Source organism: Cynocephalus volans, chromosome 3 (assembly GCF_027409185.1).
Source record: "Cynocephalus volans isolate mCynVol1 chromosome 3, mCynVol1.pri, whole genome shotgun sequence".
NCBI lineage: Eukaryota > Metazoa > Chordata > Mammalia > Dermoptera > Cynocephalidae > Cynocephalus > Cynocephalus volans.
Window position 1 is genome coordinate 154,793,204 of NC_084462.1, and position 22,261 is coordinate 154,815,464.

Sequence of the window (22,261 nt, forward strand, 5' to 3'; positions counted from 1 at the left end):
TTCTGGCTTACTAGCATCCTAGTGCATGTAAAGGTTATTGAGAAACTGGCCCCAGCGCCCTGTAAAGGACCCACACCTCCATTACTTATGTGACAAAAAGCTCCTGGGTTTAATTCTAGCAACTCAGGCCACAGTAGGGCAGCTTTTCACTCCGTGGCCACATTTTCCCCTGCCTTCCCTAAATATACGCCTGATCAATTTTCTGGTCCAGGTCCTGATGCCTCATTACCTCACTGATGGGAAGATGGGAAACTTCTGCAGCTCAGGAGGTTCTCACAGGCCTGCACATTCAATTAGGCTCCAGAGCCAGGGGAGAAGTCCAGGGGAAGGAGCCCTGTTCTTCCTTCCATGTTTTTGGTGTTTTGTTTTCAAGAACACACTTTTCCTGTGGTCGGTCCTGAGAATCAGGTGCATCCCTCACTTTCTCAGAAGAGGAGCAGCAGAATATGATTCTCACCCCCACCCGACCCCCAGCCTGCAGGGCCAGGGCCTTAGCCCCCACCCCGGGAGTGGATAACACAGACAACACTCAGACCTTCTGCCTAGAAACCCTGCACTTGCTCCTGGGGGGCATGGCTTTCCCTTCCTCTTCCACCCCTTTGCTGGCAGGAGCACCTGTGTGCACCTGGAGGTCACACCTCACCCAAGAGGAAAAGGGCTTATTTGCATCGTGTTATGACAGGTATGTCAAAGTAATATCACTTAAAACATTCTTATCAACACAATACAAATAATTATGTCAGGGGACTGGACTGGAGGATCTCTTGAAATCCCTTCCATTTTAAGGTCCATGATTCTGTGAGTGTAAAAGTGAATGGAAGAGCCAGGGAAACCACCCTCTGCAGTGAAAAGCCCAGGCTCCTGGATTTAGCATCCACTTTGACAGTATTGTTCCTGACAATTCTCAAAGCACTTCCTCATACAACCTACTTAACAATGCTGTGTGTGAGAAAGTTTTATCCCTCTCATCATATGGATGAGAACACTGAGGTTCAGAGAGGTTAAGCAACTTGCATAAGGTCACAGGGCAAGCCAATCAGCTGTTACCTCTCTGCTCCTCTTCCAGTCTCTCACAGAGCAAGGCAGTGAGCAATTGAGAAGCTGGGGTGCTTAGGCATGTACGCTGCCAGTAGATGCTAGACTCTCAGGACTCCTAGCAGAGGCTCAGTGTAGAACCTTTTTGCTTTTTCCATCTGCCTGGTTTCTACCCGCTCACTGACAACTCAACCAAGAGAGGGAGGCAAAAGCAAAGCTATTTGGTCTCTAGTGCCCATTGCTGCCAGGTTCCTCTGTAGACCTGTAGCCATCCTGACCTCCCTTGAGGGCACAGCCCCTGCAGCTGGCATGATGGCAGCCCAAAGCAAGCCCCTAAAAGCTAGTGCAGCCCAGCCCAGGGATGGTCCCAATGAACCAGAAAGCCCAGTAGGGGAGCACATTCCTAGAAAAGACTGCCACCATGGAGCCAGGGCCCAGCCTCCAGGGAACAAGTGGGAGCCAGTCCAAAGGGCATTCCCACCAGGACTTCCTCCCTGTCCCAAACCAGCTGTGGGGCCTGGCCCAGGAAGCAGCACAGGGAGCAGAGGCAGGTGCAGGACACACGAAAAACTGAGAAGTCAGTGGCCCTGGAGGGGCCCTGCTCACTCTGGAGCAGCGCATCCCTTCACCGCAACTAAACTTCCAAATTCGGGCCACTTCAGAAAGGAGAAAGGAAAGGAAGGGGGGCACGTGGTGGGGGGGGAGCAGGCTCAAGATTATTCCAAATAGCCAACCGCTCGGCAGTAGAAGTCTGCCTCCCAAAGGCAGGCAGATGAGGATGTGTAAAGAAGGCTTGCAGCCCTTTTGGGAAAGCCGTGGAAGTCAGTTTTGCTGCAGATATGACAGTGCAGAATCACTGACATGTGAAGCGAAAGTTTTGGTTTTAGAAGCTCCAGCCCCTCCTACAAGCCTCTAGGGCAAACACGAAGGGTGACCTTTTGGGGAGTGGAGGTGGGGAGGTGTTCCAGAGACCTTACCCACAGAGTGGGATTTCCTCCACCATTGACCTTCTTTACAAACTGCAGGAAAGAAAGGAGTACAGAGCTCCAGTTCCCAGAGAGTGTCTGAGGAAAAAGAAACGCTCCAGGAAACAAAGCGCCCTTGACAGGATTCCAAACTCTGGGTCCCAATGAGGGTGGGGCATGGCATTGGAGAGGCTTCCTGGCACGTGTCAGCACTCTGGCCTCCACTCAGAGTGGTCTGTCACTGCCCTGAGCGGTCATCACCAGAGTCCAGACCATTAAAACCTTCCAAGGGTGAATTTTATGCTATGTGGATTATATCTCAATAAAGCTGTTATGAAGGAAAAAAAAAAAAAAGCTTCCAAGGAAGTCCGGTTCTCACTGCCCACCCACCTGCCTCCATTAACTTTCTGTTGCCATCACTCACTATTTAAAAGAGTAGTTGTCGTCTCCCCAGGCCCTATGCCTACATTCTGTCCCCGTTCTACCGTTCCTTCTCTGTCAGGACCTTTTCATTGAGGCCAGCACATGTGGTGTGTTTAAGTGAACAACTAACCTTTACCAGAGCATGGGGAATTGGGGGTACAAATACTGCTGCAGGCATCACAAGTCCACAATGCCAGGGTCCTTATGTCCCATATGTTCCTGTGTCCCTATTATCATTTCCCTTTGCAGAATAAAGGTACTACCTCTAGGACCTCATTACCTAGTTACAACAGAAGAAAGAGAAAATTATGGAAAGAACAGGGAACCAGGACCGAGTTTGGGTCCTTCCTTAATGTAGCAAACCACCATGTGACCTTAGGAAAGTTGTCACTAACCTTCTCAGAACCTCATTTTTTTGGCCCCAAACAGATGCATCATAAGTGTTCGTCACATGAACAATGAAAGAATGCCTGCCTTCTAGGAGCTTGGGAGATCAAAAGGACAAAAAACCAGTTTTATAACTGAATCATGTTACGTACATATAAGGGGTTATCATTGTTGTTACTTTTGCTATTTTGCCTTATATCTCCTCAACTAGTTTCTCCTTTTCTAGAACCTAGTTCCAGGCAAGATTTTTTTTTCCCCCCGAAAAGACCCCACTGGCCTCAGGGTGACCCTCTTCTGGGCTCTGCTCAGGGAGACTTTTTCCAACATCAACTCAGTGTCTCATCTGGGATGTCCTTCCCAGCCCCTGCTCTTTGTGTCCTTTCCACCACGCTTTTCTACAGCGCTGCCCAACCAGCCTGAATAGGACAGCCCTTTGACAGCTGTGCCTTCTCCTCGCCCCTTTTTATCAGGTCCTTTCTAAGGAAGTAGGGAGCTCAAAACCGCCCCAGTCTTTAAATTAAGCGACCGTATGCTGAGAAGTCCCTACACTGTCTTCTCTTTTACCCTTGAAACCCCAGGGGACCCTCCTCCTCAGTTCACACTGACTTCACCTGTTCTAGGGCAGGGCCACGACAACCACACCAGCCCACAGCTGTCCGCATCTCTCGGCCCTCCCACCTGCCCCCCCCCGCCCCCCGCAGGCCTGGGCCAGGTTCTGAGTGCCTTTGTCAGGCATGAGAGGGAGCTTCTGTGGATGTCCCCAGTTGCTGCTGTCACTCTAGGAGAGACGTCTGGCTGGTTGTAGAGAGAAGGACAAAACAGGTGTGGCTGCCAGGGAGGGCAGGCCACAGGGCCCCTGGGACAGAAACACCCTTTCTTCATACAGCAAGAGCTGTCAGTTTCCAAAGGCCTCACTTCAGCACAGTTCCATCCATGCCCCCTGCAGAACCAGCCCCAGACAGACTCCCTCACTGGCTGTTCTCTGGAACTCAGCTTCCCTGCTCTGTGGCAGTGGGCCAGGAGGAACAGGAACCTGGAGATCTGGTGTGTGCGGTGGGTATGCTTTAAAGCATTATTTTAAAAATGAAAACAAATGCTGCAACATTGTGGAATAGAATCCAAAATTCATATTCATGTGAGTATACACGTTAAGAACACAGGCTAAGTCCACATCTTGGTTCACACTAGCTTGATGACCTTGAGTAAGCTACTTAACCACTCGTCTGCAAAATGGGAAAGATAAAGAGCTTAAAACAATGTCTGGCACACATTAAATCTTTTATAAGTGTTGGCTGTCATTTTTTCTCATCTCCTAACTGATCTCCTTGCTTATAGTCTTGCACGCTTTACCATCCACACTGCTATCAGAGTGATCACACCTCTTTTCAATAGCTCCCATCATCTACTGCATTAAACTGAGACTGTTAGCTAGACTGTTAGTCATCTTTCCAGTATTATCCAGCTCTGCTGCACTTCCCAGCCCCTGCACACACAGCCAAATAACTGGAAGTTCCCCAGTCCACGAGGGTGAGAAAGTCCGCTTTCTCACCGTCCTGTCTTCACACATGCTCCTCCCTCCCTCCACCTTGATCCCCAGTAAATGCACACCCAGGTCTCCTCCAGATGTAATTTTAATGGCAGTTCTTCTGGGAAGCCTTCCTTGACTCCTCCAACTGAGGAAGGCCACTGGAGTATGTACTGTTGGAGCCCTCCCAGATCCACTTTACAAGGCTGGTGCACTATCCCCCAGCTACTGTGAGTGGTGGCTACTAAGGGCTCAGAGCTGCCCCCTTCTCTAAGGGAGCCTTTGGTGGGACCAATTCTGTGGTGGTGCAATTCATGCTCCAGGGCTCCCTGTGGGGTCTGGCTGAAGCTAGCCCAGCTGCAACACATGCTTCCTTGCTTAGCTGCTTCCCCTGCTCTATCCTGCTTCCCTTCGTCCCTTCCTCCTCAGAATATTCTTAAATAAATCCCAGGCACCCAAACTTCTGTCTCAGCCTCTGCTGGTAAGGATCAGAACAGCCACTCTCTCCCTTACACTCCCCTGGCATCCTGTTTATCTTTGCTCTGTCACCTACACAATGTTCTCCACCTGCTTACTGCTACTTCTCTGGGATCCAAGCTCCTGAAGGGCGCAGCCTAGATATTCCTCACCTTGGTATCCCTGGTGCCTACACAGTGACTACAAATGGTGGGCGCTTAGCGAATGCTTATTGATAAATTCATGAATAAAACAATATGTGTGAAAATTTAAGGTAATAAAATGTAACAATTGTTATTATTACTTTTACTACTATTCTATTTCATTGAGTCTAAGAAGCACATTTTCCTCCGTTTTAACATCTCTGAAATCAGGATGCAGCTCACCACTGATAGCATATACAGATTAATTAGTAGCATTTTCTTTCTTAGCTGTACATAATAGTGCATCTTATAATCAATGGCTTGTTAGGTTCGACGTTGTATGGTGTGACTAACTACTGAGGCTCAGTCTCCTGGGTTCTGGGGCCTGCAGCACAAAGTCCACAGAGCTGTGAGGCTCCATTATGTGAGCTCAGTAGCTGTTGGGCAATCAAGCTCTCATAAAGTGCCCTACAATTTCCCAGGGATAAGAAAGACTCCTGTGTCCAGACACCTCCGGAAACTCCCATGAAAGCAGGCCAATATGATGTGGAACAGCTCTGGACTGTGAGTCATGAGAGCAAAGTTCTAAGCCTGGTTCTTCCTCTACTTTTCCGGATGACCCTACACAGGACCTATCTAACACATCTACTGAGCATCTACTAAATGCTTGACATGATGTGAGCCCACTAGATCCACCTAGCACCCTGGGAGAAAGCCATTATCTCTATTTTACAGATAAGGAAGCTGAGGCTCAAAAAGCCTCTCCCAAGGTCATACAGATAGAATTCAACTCCTGGACTCTGATTCCTTCTCTCTACTACATGAGTTTACCTCTCTGGGCCTGTGTTTCCCCAATAAAGAAGTTGAATAAAATAAAGGGTAGACTGGAACCTCACAAGCCATTCTCCCTCATGGATGTATTTTATTTGACCCACATATAATGTTTTATTTTAATTGAATTCATTTTTTAAAACCAGGAGATTTAAACAAAAAATCAGGATTTCTGGATTGTCATGAAAAAAAATTGGAACACTGGCCACAGTGAGACCTCCTTCTTGGAGGTGATGCCAAGTAGTACTGCCAGGGGAGCAGCACTTGAATGGGACTCACATATTCCAGTTCTTCAGAGATCCTACCCCTTCCTAGGCCAGGGGTCATTGTCATTTATCATCACACTTGTGCCAGTCTCTGTCATTTCATTCCCTCTGTTCCCTGCTGGCCTTTGAGTGTGTGACCCCTAGACCAGATGAACTCCAGTGCCTTCTCCAGCCCTAGCAGCCTATGGCTCCTTCCAGTATCTCCTTGGGCAGCCGCCCTCCAAGGAGGTCACTTTATAAACCTACTTTAGGAACCCACTCAGACAAGCCCCTACCTGGTGTCTACCTCCTTTCCTTTGGCCTCCACCACAAGGGTCCCCTGTGTCTGTGCATCACCCTCCCTCCCACCTGGGAGCATCAGTCCTAACCAGTCAGAGGGCTGGGGCCAGAGTCCAGAGACGTGAACCAGGCAGCTGTAAAGATGAGTTAGGCCAGGTTGGGATGGGAGGGAGCCAGCGAGGAAGAGAGGACTTTGTGTTTCCCAACAGGAGAGTGGTTCAAGGAGATAAATGGAGTCACAGGAGTTGAGCAGGGTTTGACAAATGAGGAAACACAAACAGTAAATCATCAAGAGGAAAAATGTACTGTCTCAGCAGCAATTTAAGATATGCAAATTAGAACACCATTAAGACCTCATTATGGCCCGAGTCAACATGAAAATAAGTAAATAAATAAAACGAGAAAGCTACTGTTGGCAGGAGCATTGGGAAACAGCTGCATATACATTGCTGTGCTACTATAAATTGTTTAAATCTTGCTAGAATGTGATTTGGCATTGTGTTGCAAGAGTTTAAGACTCTGCCCAAGTAATTATGGTTGGGGGACTATATCCCATGAAAATAATCTAAAATACCACCACAAAGGAATTTTTACAAAAGATGCTCATAACACCTGTATATAGGGCCAAAAAATTGAAATCCATTCAGATTATGGTATGGTATAGTAACAGAATGAAATATGAAAAGGATTGATATGTGGAAACAATCGGATGAAATCATGTTAAGTGACAAAATCAGCACCAAGAAATATGCAGAGGTAAACTTATAAACTATGTTAAAATTTCTACAGGAACATCAGAAGTAATCAGAAGAGAATTCTGAACAGTGTAAATTGTTAAGGTGTAATATTTATTCTGTTACGTTGACCAAGATTGTTTAAATAAAGATGATGATGATGAAGATAGAGCCACTGGACACCATTTCCTCATCACAAAAATACCCCAGCCCAGAGTGCCAGGGAGCAGGTAGGCCAGGCCTCTGACTTGATGAGAAAAGAAGGACCATCAACAGGGAGAAGAGGGCTTAGGACTATGCTATGCGTAGGGGAGGGCCCCAGAGCTTCCCTTATCTAAAGGGCTTTGAAAGACATCTCTAGCCAAAGAAACAAAGTTACATAAATAAACCCACACCATTTAACCTCCACCATCCTGGGCGCTGACTCTTACTGCTGCATTTGAGCTCTCAATTTTACTAACACCTTATCTCAGCAACTTCTGAGGTGACACCAGTGCTCTTTGTGGGCTAGCCTAGGAACCCAACCACCATTTATAGTATTGTTTCTATGGAAATGTGTTTCAAGCTTCAAAAAATTGAGCTGCTGACGACCCTGGGGCACACACGTGGTCTCTAAATTAGGGAACTGAGAGGAGCAGTTATTGCTAGGTCCTGGGCTCAGGAAGACAGCTTGTTACTTAGACTTGTGGCAATTAATATTCACACCATTAGCAACTATCAGAATTAGGCAGGATGTCACTGTAGGGGTGAAGACAGAGCCAGGCATTTAGGACTGTTCTAGGGAAGCACATAGATGGTTCCGACTCCCTCTGCCACAGACACACACACACACGCACGCACGCACGCACGCACGCACGCACGCACGCACTACTTGTTGTGGAAGATGTGGAACTGGCCTGAGTACCCCCAGTAAGCATCCAGGTAAGCCCTGAGCCCCCACTCTCCAATTTCTTTCTGACCCAGGCAAACCTCCAGCCACAAGGTCCTATTTCAGTCTGACCACAGAACAAAAAACGCCAAGTCCTGGACAGTTCCGGAATTTGGTTTTAGCAGATATATGCTTGAGGTACAACCAGGGCCCCAGCTGGGCCTGGACATCCCTCCACACACATTCTGTTGCCATGGACTCTGTTTAAGCAGGCTCCAACCTGCCCACTCAAGGTATGCCCAGGGCTCTCCAGCTCCCACTCACCTTGGGACTCCAAACAACACCAAGGAGTCTCCACTTCCAGCTCTGGTCACATTCCCAGCTGGTCACAGTGAAAAGGAGATCGTGGGCCCTCCAAACAGCCACTCCGCATGTCAAGAAAGTTCCTCACTCAAAAGAAAAGACTATACACACACAGAGCCAAACACAAGGGGGTATGGCATGTGAGAAGGCCCCTTACTAGGCGTCCAAGGTTCTAAGATGCATCAGATAGGAGAAGGTGATCAGAAGAGGGTCAGCTGCTTAGACAAGAGCCACACCTGCAGTTGCAAGTCCCTGCAGAGCTCATGGCAAAGATGTGGGGTCAGATGGCCAGGCCTGCTCAGCCAGAGGTGTACTGGATCAATGTGGGGGGCTTTATGAGTCTAGCTCTAAAGGGCAACTCTAACTTCAACACTAGAAGAAGTATGTGCAACAATGGAAACACCCAGACATCAACTCACTAGGGCCCCACCTGGGTTAGGCAGGGCTGTGAGAGGGTAGTTTGCAAAGCACACCCTCCCTGCTGTCCATATGAACTGCAAAAGAGAAAATCAACTCCCTCCCCCAGTAGCCAGGGCCTGCAGGACGAGGCAGCCCAGAGGTGAGTGGGCGGCTCAAGCCTCAAGGGCCACACGTGCTCACCTGCTCACCAGGCTGGTTTCCTGGAAACCCAGGTGTGAACAATTGTCTGGGTGTCTGGGGCTCTAAGGCCACCCAGGGGTTGCATGCACCAGCACGGAAGGTAGAGTCCATGCTGTGAACCCTGCATTATATGGTTAGCCAGCCTGAGAAGTCAGACCAATCTGAATTCTCCAGCCCCTGCATGCAAGTGCTAGTGGCTGATAAGACAGAGCAGGTCTTCCTGGTATTAACAGATGCAAGGCTTCAAGTCCTTCCCCCTGGCCTTCTTCCCACCCAGACCCAAAGTCTTTGATGTTAAGACCTTGTATTTTAAAAAAAAAAGAGTATAGATACTATATATAGATTACTAAAACAATTTCAAACACAAATACTCCATCCATAAACTCTTTACCTAAACCCAGTATTTACATTATGCCAACTTAGGCTATGGTCAATGTAACTTAGTTTTATGCACTCAATCAAGTAAATATGCAATTTTGTTTTACTTTTTCTCACCAAAATCCAACATTTTCCCATTAATTAACATCATCTTCATATTAATGTAATAGCAGTGCAGTACTCCACTGAGTCATGAGGTATCATGAATTATATAGCCACATGGAACACAGAGGCTGTTTACAGTAATTTTTGCTATTTTAAACAATGCTGCTATAAATATCTTTGTGCTTATAGCTCTTTTACTTTTCGGATTATTTCCTTAGAATAAATTCCTAAGAGTAATACTAATAGGTAAAAAGAAATTAACATTTTCTTACAGCTTGAAGTTCTATATTTAAAAAATATATTGTTCTGTATGAGTTACTTGGATTAACTATTTTCCAAAGTAATCTTCCAAACAACACTTCTCAATCCTACAAATCAAGGTCTACTCTTCAAATCCATTTTTCCCAGTTCCCTAATGGGTTGGGCATCCAGAATACACACCTGTAACTAAATGGATGTTGGAGGTGGCACGATTGATTTGCTGTGGAGGGATAAGGAAGGAAGACAGAGAGGTGTAAGTAGGAAAGGAGAGGGCTAGGATGGGTAGAGAGAGAAGAGCCGGCCCTGAGGAGGCAGAAACAAAGGCAGATCCCATGTACAGTCCCTCCCAAAATGAGCCAGCACCTCCCTGAACATTAAACCCCCCTCACCTACCACCCAAGCTTCCCCTGAGCTGACCTTCCAAAGACACACATTGATGGGTTCCTAAAGGGGATTTTGGAAATACTATGTGCTTCTAGATTCCGGAAACATACCTTGCAAACAACATAAGCCATGCATTTACCAGTGGTCTTACAGGCCCATGCACATGTGGGCTCAGCACTAAGGGTGGTTCAACTTTAAGAAAGAAAAGTCTTTTAAGACAGAAAGTCCAAGTCATCAGTGACGGCAGGAAGTATGCTATTGCATTGCACTCTAAGTGGCACACAGACCTGGGATAACTATTCAGTAACAGGAATGTCTCTGAGTGATAACTACAGGTCCCACTGTGATACACCAAAAAGACACCACCTGCCAGGCTCCAATCACAGGCTTGTGGAATTTTTGAGCAAGAAATGACTACATAGGACTAAATGAGGGGGTTAAGAGTCTAACCCCCTCATTTTATACACAAACTGAGACCCCAGGTTCCTGCTTTGGAGTTCCACTGCACCCTGAAATCACTGTCAAGAGGATCTGTTCCTCTTTACCCTCCAACAGGAAGAGACACAGCCTGTCCTCACTGCCTCGTGACCAGACTGAACAGGGCTTTCATTTTAAAGAGACCAATCCTCCTTTCGTGGTCTGCTGACTCGTTTTCCCTAGTTCCTTTTCTGTGCAAAGCCAGCAGACAATGAAAACAAAGTGGTCCTCTAACAGTAGCCAGTATTTATCCTTCTTTAGGATTGGGCTGGTGGGAAGGGAAGTCTCTGCTACCTTTTAACCAGCTCATCACCACAGGCACCTCCTCAGGGTGAGCAGGGCCCAGTTCTGGGCTTTGTGTCCCCAGATCCCTTCCCACCCTCACTGGGGTCTTGCTGGCAGGCTCAGAAAAACAGCCGAGCCAGCAAGTGGATGGCTCCACTAGTAGGTGCTAAAGGAGGCTTGGAGCGTCAATGCAGACAGCCGCTCACCAAGCACACACGTCCACCTGACCCAGGCAGGGTCCTGGGCCTGCCCTCAGCTCCCTGTCATTCCCTCAGGCTGCCCTTCCAGTCCCCACTGTGGGACACCTATTGTGTGACGGGGACACCTACAGTGACTACAATGTCCTACAGTGGGGAAGTTCAATTGCAGAAATGCCAAGGTGGTGGCTTGGGAAGGCAGCACAGAAGCAGGTGACTTCTGGCTAGCCCTGTGGATGTCTGCCAGGAGCAAAAGGGCAGGGAGGGCATTCCAGGCAGAGGGAACAACAATAAGCAAAGGCACAGGGGAGTGAAAGTGCGTGCAGGAGCCGCCCACTAGGGAAGAGGGAGTGGCAGGAAAGGCGGGCTGGAGTGGGGCCTTGCGTGCCGTCTGAGGAACGTGGAGCTTCTCCTGCAGGGCTTGGGCAGTTCTCAAAGGCTGTGAAGAGGGGTGACAGGACCAAAGCTGTGTTTTAGTAAAATAACTCAGGTCCTTCAAGCCTTCTTTTTTGCTTTAATGCTGCTTTTAACACAATTTCATTTCATTTGGAAAAATATGGGCAAGTTCAGTATAAATTAGGCCACATCCAACACTGGCCAGAAACACCCTCGATCCCCTCCCAGGAGCCATCCTGACTCTATATCGGTCACTAAGCCTCAGCATCAGGAATCACTTCCAGTCCAGAGCTGCAAAAACCCAGCCCATGACACACCCAGCTTCGTGGGGGCAGTGGATTCCTGTTTCCAGGCACAGAGGAAAAGTCTTGGAACACTGGCAGTCACCCCAGCAAAGAGCCAGTAAATTCAAAATTGCATTTTTCTTTTTCTTTTTTAAGGAAATTAATTCCTTTGTCTAAGGTCACTGGAACTGAACGATCAAGATTTCAGTCAGGATGCCATTGCTTCAAAGAGCTAAAATCAGAGGATCTGAGTGCAAGAAGGGAGCTGGAGCTCACCTGACCCGACACCCTCTCATTTTTGGGGTGAGGAAACTGGGCAGGGATGTGACAGGTGATGCTGACAGCCCCAGGCAAACAAAGCCCTAGCTCCTTTACTCTCCCAGACAGGAGACTGGATAGCACATCTTGACTAGGTTGACATCTTCAGAACTGGAGAAGTGCCACTACTGTCACTTGAGCAGCTTGGGTACCAGGGACCTCAACTGTTCCACAAACCAAGCCTGAAGCCAGATCGCCACCTTCTAGTCTAAAAAGCAAGGTATTACTTGCCAAACACCCCGTGGCCCTGTGTGTCTTACGCAAACCTGGAGAACAGAATTCAAGCTGTAACTGCCTGTTAGTGCAAGCGAGCCAAGCCTTGGCCTCTGTCCTCACAAGGCAGCACTGAAGTTTTCCAAGTGGAATCAAACGTGCAGGCAGGATCCAGATGCTGGGATGACCTCCCTTTTCCACTGGAATAGTTCAGATTCCTAAGGAGAAATCCAGCTGCTAATGAAATGCTCAGATCTCCAGAGCATATAAGAATCTGAAAGCTCAGCTGGAGGCTAAGGATTAGGAACAACGTTCAAAAAGATTAAGATCAAGATGTGGATGCTTTCAGTGGCCTAAGGGGGATGCCCCGTCTCCTCTTCTCTCATCCAGCACTGCCCAACCATCCCAGTTTGAGGGCTAGAAGGGGCTCCAGGTTCAATGAGAAACACTTGTCCACCTGGCTTTTGCACCCCTCCCCTGGTTTTAGGCACCTGGCATTGAGTCCTGACGGGAGGCAGAGTTCCATCTGCCCATGGGGAAGCTGCAGCCTCCAGACCCTTGCTCTTCAGGACCCCCAGCAGCAAAAACATTGCCATGTGACCTAAGCTGGGCCAACCAGATGCTCAGCCTGGGCTTTGCCTCTGTATTAAGTGGCACAAGAAAAAAGGGAGAGTTCAGAACTCGTTCTGGAGGGGGTGGCAGCATCTAGGTCTGCTGGCAGCAGTAATGCCAGGCCAGTGTCATCGTCACTTTGGCTTTGGTGATGGTGACCCAACTTCCCACAATTTCTCAGACTGATTTCTGAGCCTCATTCTCTGGCCTTCCAGGACACTCAGTGAGCCACTAAATATCCTTCCAATAAAATCTTTTTCTCCTTTATTTAGCCAGAATCACCTTCTGCTGTTTACAGACCTAAGACCTGACCACCCCAGAAACTCCTTCTGCCTGCACACGGGCCCCTCTCTCCCCACAAGACAACACTGTGCTCAAGCCTCCATCTTTTGCTCTGTGAAAAGAGTCTGATTAAAATACCCACACCATTCAAGAGGATCGTAGCCACCCAATAACAACAAATACGAGCAAATGCCATAAATGCTGACTAATAACAATCTGCCCTAGCCCTGGATCTGACCAGATGCTCATTTGGGGAATTCATATCAGAAATTAAAGGCATTACTGTTCCTTTGGGCTCTTCCATATTTCCCCACCAGCTTAGAGAAAGGTGGACTTGGAGTCAGGAAACCTGGGTTCTAGGATTTGCACCTGCCACTTCAACCCAGGGCAGGTGATACTTGTACCACCTATTTCACAGAGAGGTTATATTAATCAAGAAGCCCCTTTGGCAAAGTCCCAATAACTTCCAATTCCTAAATCAATAAGTCTTTTCAGTGCTCTTTCTTGACTTCCCCACTGGTGAACAGCTGATCTAGTCTCCCTCACAGACCATGAGTGCCTTGAAGGGGCAGCCTAAACCTTCTCTATCTCTGGATTCCCAGTATCCAGCACAGAGCCAAGCACTCTGTAGGGGCTCAATAAATGCACATGGCATGAGTGAGTGAAGGAGTGAATGTGAGGGAAAGCACCTTGTCAACTATGATGGGCAAGGCTATGACTACTACGACCGCAGCCACTTTTCTTTTTCTCCGTATCCAGGGAAGTCGAGATCCTAACTTCCAGCCATCTGGGGAGGTCAGTACAGCCTCTCTACTCCATTACACACTGCTCACTTCTAAGAGCCTTTCTTGCTTAACCTCATTCGATTATTTCCTAACTTACAGCCCCAACCATTTTCTCATGAGGCACGTGACAATGGAATCTCCTAGTATGTTCATTTAACTTGTGCAAATTCAGCTAGGCAAGCTGGAGGGGAGGGGAGGAAGGAAGGGAGGGGGAAAGGAAGGGAGGAAAGGAAAAAAACCAGGACAGAACAGAACAAGGAGAAATAACCACTTAAATCTGCCATTCTATTCAGGGGTGGGCATAGGCCAAAAGCCTCGAGGCTCCAGCCTGCTGCCTCAGGGATATCATGGTATAAACACCTCAATGTGCTAAGTGAGACTGCAGTACTGAAACACACGTTTCATACGACACAGTCCTCAAATATAAGCCAACTGCTTCACCTGGTGCTCAATCTCAGAAAGCGCAGCTTCCTCCAGAACTAGAGGAACAGACTAAGATGAACTTAAGTATCAAGAACCAGTAGGTCTGTTGCCTACCTGTGCCCTCCTAAAGGACTTTCAAGGTTGATTTTGATTATATTCTTATTTTTCACCTTACGGGCTGACTTTAGAACCTGACCCCCAGAAAATGCAACTCCACCAAATTCCGTTCTCCTAGTGACAGATCCACCCTCAGTCAGTTATTCCCTCTGGGCACGACCTATCTCAGAAGCTGGGCTGCAAGCATCCTGGGAGGGAGAAGCATGTGCGACCCCGCTTTGCACCCCTCATTGTGCCACACAGCGTTGGTAGGACCGTGGCTGTCCCATAAAGGCCTGCTAAGGAGAGTTGGCCCCACATTAACTGGCTGTTCAAGGGGTGCCACATCTTTGTTCCTGGGCCTTCTGCCTCTAGGATTCCTCTGTCTTCCTGTTGTGGCTCAATCCATGTTCTGCACTTGGAAAACACTAAGTCATCTGATTGGCCAACTGAGTCTGGTTAGAAGGCTTTGGAGACTCAACAGGTTTATAGCAATTAAGATCAATTAAGACTGCAATAAGATAATATAATAGTAAGGAGTCTATTAAAAACGCATCCCACTCTTTTCTTAAAGGCCTCCCCTCCACCCAAGTTTTTTTTTTGTTTGTTTTTTATGTTTCTTCTTTTTAATCTTTGCATACTGCCTTAAAGAAACTGAAGAGATGGAATTCTTGGTTTATAAATAGACATGCTGAAACTGACGATTATAATGACTAAGATTATCAATGCAGGATGGAGAATGGAAATGGAATGTGGTGTTTGTGCCCTAACTATTTCATTTAACAGCCGTGTGACCTTAGAGAAGTAACTTATCCTCTCTGGGACTTAGTTAAAATGAGAGAGCACAGGTTTCCTTCTTAGCTTTAAATCCTTAACCACAGGATTCCTGGAGAGCTGTTACTGCAGTTACTATAAAACTGTGGCTGGATGATAATAATCCCTAAGATCTTAACCAGTTCGAAAAGTTGATTATTTTCTAAAATAGTGGATTCTAGAAAATACTGATTTATTAAATTCAGTTTATACATAACTTTTCAGAAATAGTTTTCTATGTAAATCCCATTTCACCCGAATATGTTCATTAAGAACTTTCAATTAAAAGTGAATTCAACATATTAACTGCATGCAACATTATGTGTAGTAGCAAAAGACTGGAAAAAACCCAAATCCTCTTCAAAAGGAGACTAGTTAAATAAATTATGGCATTTTCATGTGGTGGAATACAATTTAGCCATTGGAAAAAAAAATTAGAAAGGTTTACATGTATTGACCTAGAACAATCTCCAAGATACAGGTGTAAAACACAGGATGTAGAATACTGTGTATAGTACACCAGTATTGGTTTATATATTCATATTTTCTTCTATCTGCTGAGACTACATCTGGAAGGGTAGCTGAAAAATGACAAATTGCAGTTGCCTAAGAGAGGGACAGTGGGAGATTGAAGAAATGGAGGACATTAGGCCAGAGGGCCTCAGCCGTGCCCCCCGCCCCCACCCCCACGCGTAGCCAGCTCAGCTGCAGCAAGAAGGGCCGCCCGAGCAATGACTAAGCCACCACTGGAAGCCCCCAGTCTCTCCTGTGGGAATGAGGGGGTGCCACAGGCCTCAACCCCACCCCTCTTCCTCCCTCCTTCTTCCACACCATTTCCTTCCCCTTTCCCCTCTCCCCTCCCTCCCAACTGCTCTGCAACATCATAGAATGTAAAAAAATACATATATTAATAAAAAAAATAAAAAACAAAAAGAAATGGAGGACATTAGAGGATGGGAAATTCATTTTCTCAAAGTTTTATGTAACCAAATTTATCAGTATTTTCGTATGGCTCTGGGCTTTATATCCTTCTTAAGAAGGTCTTCCTTCCCTCATGGTTATAATAGATATTTATCTTTCTAATTATATTGCATTTATATACATATAAATACATACATACATATATAGTAATCCCTTTTATCAAAATTATTTTTTAGACTTACTTTACACTGTATAACATATCTTTTGAATTTTGAATTATGTGTATATATTGCATTTACAAATAAAAAATAGAAAACTGGGGGGAAAAACCTACCAGATTCAATTTTCAAATAAAGCAAAATTTTAAAGAATCTAGCTTATAGAGTATATTTTATGGTATGTGAATTATATCTCAATTTAAAAAGAAAGAATCTAGCTTGTAAGGCAAGGTTATGATTAACCGTAAGAACTGGGTGGAGGCAACAAAATCCTTCTCACCAAGCCCAATGGGTCTAGCCAGGATTTCCCCAAGACGCAGTTTTATAGTGTAGCCTAATTTTACAGGTTCAACACCTGTTTGGGCAAAGCAAGCCTGCAGCTAACCAAGAAGCATCTCTTTGCCCTCCTCACAAGTCTTGCCTGAGAGTGGGTCCTACCTCCTTCTACCAGCCTGGCTCCATCAGAAGGCCAGGCCAAACCAGGTAATAAATCTTCTTCCCTCAGATCCAGTGCTAAGGCGTAGGGCATCCTGGACAGGTCGACCAGGCCCATATCAGGACACAGAGGAGCCAGTGCTGAAGCTGGACAGACACAGTCTGACACCCAGGGAACAGAGGTGCTGGAAATGGGGCTAAACAATGAGGTGCAAAGCCAGGAGGAGCCAGAGAGAGGCCAACAGGCAGGAGAAGGCAGGGAAATGTTCATAATTAAGACCAGGGAAATGTTCATAATTAAGACTGGGAACCATGGTCCTCGGTGCTTGGCTTGGGTGTGTGTGCCTATGCGTGAGCAGACAGAATTAGATGGCTACTACCAACTGTATCATCATCATCATCAAACATTTCCTGGGACTTGCTTTGAGTGGAGCACCAGGCCTGCGATACAGAGATATATAAAACAGGGGCTTCCAGTTTAGTTGGAAAGTGATAATATTTATCCACCCAAAGGCATATTTAAGGCGCTGCACAAAGGGTAGGATTGAAGCCACAGCCCAACCAAGAAATTGAAAATCCTTAGACCGGGACTCAAGGTTTTCCTCAGCATGGGGCCCGAGTGGATATTACCAGAGTCCCAGGGGTAGGCCTACAGGGTGGGACAGGAGAAATTCTTGAGGAGGGAAACATGAACAGGGCTGGAAGGGAAGCAGGACTGAGCTAAGTGGAAGAGAGGAAGGGGGAGGCATTCCAGGCCTCCACCTCCAGGGAAAGATGGGAGGTAGGAATGCTTGTCACTTGTGGTTTGAACAAAAGCATAGAGTGGGTCATTGGGTCAGAGCAGAGGGTTAGGGCAGGAGAGCAGTGGAGGCCAGACCCCTGTGTAGAAGGCCCTGACTGCTAGCCTAGAAGTTTGATCCTTATCATGCAAACAGTGGGGAGCCATTTAAGGTTGCTGAGCAGGAGGGTGACTCTTGCAAACAGGCATTTTAAGTGAGATTACAGAGCAGCCCTTTATCCAAAGCTTATTCAAAGCACTGTGTGTATTTCAAGCAGCACTTGAGACAGAAAGTCGTAAAGCATTTGCCCTGCGTCATGTAGACAAGGAAAAAGAAGGTTTAAGGGTCTCACAAAGAGATGCTTCAGTGAGGACAAGAAATGAAGGGGACACATTTTAAGGAAGGAAGCAAATCTGCAGGACAGAACTGCCAGCCACAGCATCTGGAAAATTGCAGCGCTTTCTGGAGAGTCTGGAATGCTCTTTAGCTGGGGGTGTTCTGTCTCCTTTTTTGGAGGTGAGCTGTGATGTCAAAACACTGGGTTGTGGTGTAGGGAGTGAGGCAGCCAGGAGGAGGCAGATAGAGAAATATAAATATCAGGCCTGGATAGCATAAAAGGCCTCCATTCCAAGACCACCCTTTTCCAGGGGACTTCATCTGCCTCTCTCAGCGACACCCTGAGGATTTTGTCAGAGTCGTTGAGCTCCCCAATGACCTCATATTTCTTCCTTTTTGAACAATAAAATTATTTAAAAATCTCTGTCAAGTTTTGAATCAGAGCTCTTTCACCATTGTTCCTGATTGTGCACAGCAAGGCAGCAGGCAGGGCCGCCCAGGGGCGGTGAACTGGGCAGCAACTTCAAGCCGTAAATCAGCATTTCCGTAAGGTGGGAGAGGAAGTCGGGATTAAGTTTCCGGTCTTAAACTGGACTGTCTACAACTGCAGGGCAAGCTCTGTGAATGCAGAGGCAAAGCTAAGCACTCCAGTGGACGGGCCTGAGTTATGCGCAAAACTCAGCCTGGGTGAACTGAAGATGAGGGCGGGGGACTGCTCCAGGTGGCTCTGCAACTCAGGGAGCCTGGGTGCCTTCTCTCTCTGCCTTTGCAAGGGGTCCCTCCCCTCCACTCTCCTAGTCACACTCCTGAGGGCACTTTTAGTCTCTGTAGGTTCTACATAAACAAAGGATTACAAACTCAAAGCTTTCTTTCCTTTGAGGTCAGAAAGGAATATTTCCCTCTCCTGTCTCTCGCACCAGTAGGCTCTCACTGAAGCAGTCCTGGTCAGGTGATTTAGCTAACCAGGACCTTGACAGTCAGGTTCAGTAAAAACCCAAATGTCCCTAGAACAGAGGGTTGTGCAACCTGTGATGACTTCTACCCTAGTGGTGCTTTTGTTGTAAGCCTCATACCCCTGCAGCAACTGTGACCACACATCCCAGACTTTCAAGAACTGTGTACCTTTACATATTTGTCCTCGAGTCTCTGGAAGCATAGAGGTACCTGCCAGGGATTGTTCTGGTCTGAAAAATGGTCACTGTGTCCAGGACACACAGCTGGCACAAGACCAGAAAACAGCTTCCAGGTGTAGCTCAGTTACTTGGCTAGAAAGAAGGCCAGGCATGGAAGAGCTCCAGTATGCCAGGGTCATCGATGCCTGCCACTCTGAGCAGAGAGAGGCTGTCCGTGCACTGCAGGGGGGTGGTGCCACTGAGTCACACAGCAACCTAGCAAGGCTGAGTGCTGCCCTGTGGGTTTTCTGCCTAGGATAGGGAGCGAGGGGGCTGAGATTTGGGATGAAAGAAGAACGGGCCTGCACAAATCCAGTACGTGCTTTTTGACTGTGTTTCAAATCAATCCCTCTACTACAATTAGCCACCTCAGAGAGCCCTAAGGAGAAACCGTTGGCCTTCTTTCTATACTTGCAGGCTTGGCTCCCTTCCTGCAGGGCAGCATCTCAGTAGCTCTGAGGACCCCCCATCCTGGCCTGTGCTGAAGGGCCTCGGTCAGGAAGTTAGCTTGGGGGATCCTCTGGAGAAAATATGCATAAGTTACTCCTCTGACTTCCCCCCACCCCAGACACCGTTGCAGACACAGTCTCAAAGTCCCAGCACTTTTGGCCACTGAGCACATCTCCACAATAAAGGAATCAGGACCCACCTACTGAGTTCCTGCAGCTGACACTTCAAGGCGCAGTCTAGTTCGCCAGCTCAAGTCACACATGGACTGACCAGTCCTCTTTACAACCCAGCCCCGATCCAGACACCCGTGCAATTTTGCTAATTCAAACAGCTTTCCCATTTAGGGAGGTTGATAGCCAGCTCCCATCTCCTTTTCCTGCTGACGTCATCCCACATTTTCTCGGACACAAATAAGGGTACAGTTCCTGGGATAGATATCAAGCCGCCTAAGGTAGGAGTGCAGAGATCCTGCCCTCCTGAGTCCACTCCATACCTCTCAGGGGTTTGGCAATTTGTCAAAGGTTAAGGGAGAGGCAAGGAAATAAATCACCTAACTAAGGTTAAAGGTCAAAAAACACTTGGGAGACAGCAGCTCAGGCCCAGATCTGTCCTGAGTATTTGCAATGCAAATCTGCGTTTTGTTCTCCACCACCGAGGTCTTGCACAATAGCCTATGTATAAACATCCACGCCAACAATGCCTGACTCTGCAATCACGCTGTAATTACAGGCCGGCAGGAAGCTGCTGCTAGGAACTGCACCATTCAACCTCTGGACATCCCATCTCGGAGTCTCCACGACTGGGACGCGCATTCCTGCACACACCAACGTGTCCCAGCCACCGCCGCCGGGCCGCTGCTGCTACAGTTGAAGTCTCAAGCCAGGGAGCCTGGGCGCCGCCCGCCTGGCCCGCCAGTCCCGAGTTATCCTGCAGGGATGTCATAAACTTCTCAGCTGTTCTTTAAAAAAAAAAAAAAATCCTGCGCCACGAGGCTACCGAAGGCGGCGGGAAGCACCATCAAAGTTCCCAAGCACATTCCCTGCAGTCCTAGCAGTTTTAAAAAACAGAAAAGAACGAGATGCCATAAAGTCCCTGGGAAGCGGCTTTCTGAGTTTTCTATAGAAAACACTCACATATGTACGTGGGTGTGCTGACAGTTTTTACGGCCAAATTGCAAAGTTTTAGGCCTAAGCGATTACAGTCAGGTTCAGGACATGGTGGGGAAGGAATAAAGGTGGGAAAGTCAGGGGTGGTTGGTTTAAAGGGGGTTTGGGGGCAATTCGGAGTTTTGTTTTCTAGAAACGCGTAGGGTTGTTTTCCCAAACTTCCGAGTTGCTCTGCTCTTCGTCACTGGAGGGCCGAGCAAATAAAAGTGGGGGGAAAGTTCTTTTAACTTCCTTCCTGCGACCTCGCCGAGGGCTGCGAAGAGGAAGAGAACGTTTCCCAGGGAAACACCGGGCAGGAACTGGAGGCGACGGCGTCCAGCCTGCAAGGTGGGGGCGCGGGGCGGAGGGCTCGCCCGAGATGGGGGGCCCCGGGAAGCCCCTTGCCCGCACCCCTCCTCTTGCAAACGGCGCCCGGAACGGGACCGGCTGCTGCCCTGGCTGCTTTAAGTCCCGCGGCATTTCGGCGACCGCAGGGGACAGTCCAGCGCCCTCGCCCCCCGCCGCCGAGCTCCCTCCCTGCAGCGCCCCAAGCGCCCCGGCACCCGGCCCAACACAACCCAGTCGGCGCGGCCAAACCCGAGCCCGGACCGTTTCCGAGCCCCACGTCGGCGCCCGGGCGGCGGGAGGGGACGCCGAGCCTGCACCTCACCTGCGCGCTGGGTCCCGGGGAGGCTCGGAGGGGTGCGGGGCGCGGCTGGCAGGCGAGCGCGACCCGCAGACTCAAACTTTGTTGCTCTCGGGACGGCGCAGTCGTCACTTCCTCGCCGAGCGGGCGGCGCGGCCCGGGCTGTGACCCAGCAACTCGCGCGGCGGCGCGCCGGGCCCTGCAGCCGCCCGCCCCGCCCGCGCCCCCGGCTCCGCGCACCCGGAGCCCGGCGCTGTCTTCCGACGCTGAGCGCCCTCGGCTGCTGGGTCCTGCGCGGCCGGACGCCGAGCTGCACCCCCTGGGCAAGGCTCGCTCCGGCCGCGTCGGCTCCGCACCGAAGAGGTGTGCCTGCTTCCAGGCTGCTCTGCAAGGTGGCGTTAGGGTTCACGGCGGGAGCTGGAGGCAGTGCAAGGGACCCGGGAGAGCTGGGGTTCCGGGAGAAACACACAGACGCACAACAGAAGGGAGGGGGAAGGGGAAGGAAAAGTTTTTTTAGTTTGGTGTTGGGACTAGAAAGGTCATATCAGAAATCAGTATGCTCTATGTTTTCCTAAATCATGCCTAAACTGGGCCTTAAAACACGGGTCTCCGGTCCCCACATTCTCTCAAAAGATCTGCACCACTGTCCTTCGCCATTTCCACCGGTGTTAAGTGCGCAGGACGTTTACCGTGTATCACACTGCAGGGGGCTGCAAAAGGGTTTCTGTTCTAATCCTCCCCCGCGATTTCCACCTCTTTACGCTCAACTCACAGATCTCTTTGGGGCCTGATGTATTCCATGTTTCATCACCAGCCAAAAGTGACTTAGAAGGGAGGGTGGAGTCCTGAGAAAAGGAGCTTCAGGCAATAGGAATTCTGAAATTTATCGTTGCCCAAAATAAATTTGCTCACCTTATTAAAAACTACAACAAAAATCCTTTTGGGTTTCTGAAAATTAGCAACAAAGTAAACAGC

General features: G+C 48.4%; 1 protein-coding gene across 2 annotated transcripts in view; it reads right to left on the bottom strand.

The window, feature by feature from the left end:
• MIDEAS (mitotic deacetylase associated SANT domain protein) overlaps positions 1-21,394 on the bottom strand; it is a 62,567-nt gene extending 41,173 nt beyond the window's left edge. For both annotated transcript variants that reach the window (XM_063090404.1, XM_063090403.1), the window contains exon 1: positions 21,311-21,394. The gene's annotated coding sequence lies outside the window, so the exon portion shown is untranslated. The remainder of the gene's footprint in view (positions 1-21,310) is intronic.
• Positions 21,395-22,261: the final 867 nt, after the last annotated feature.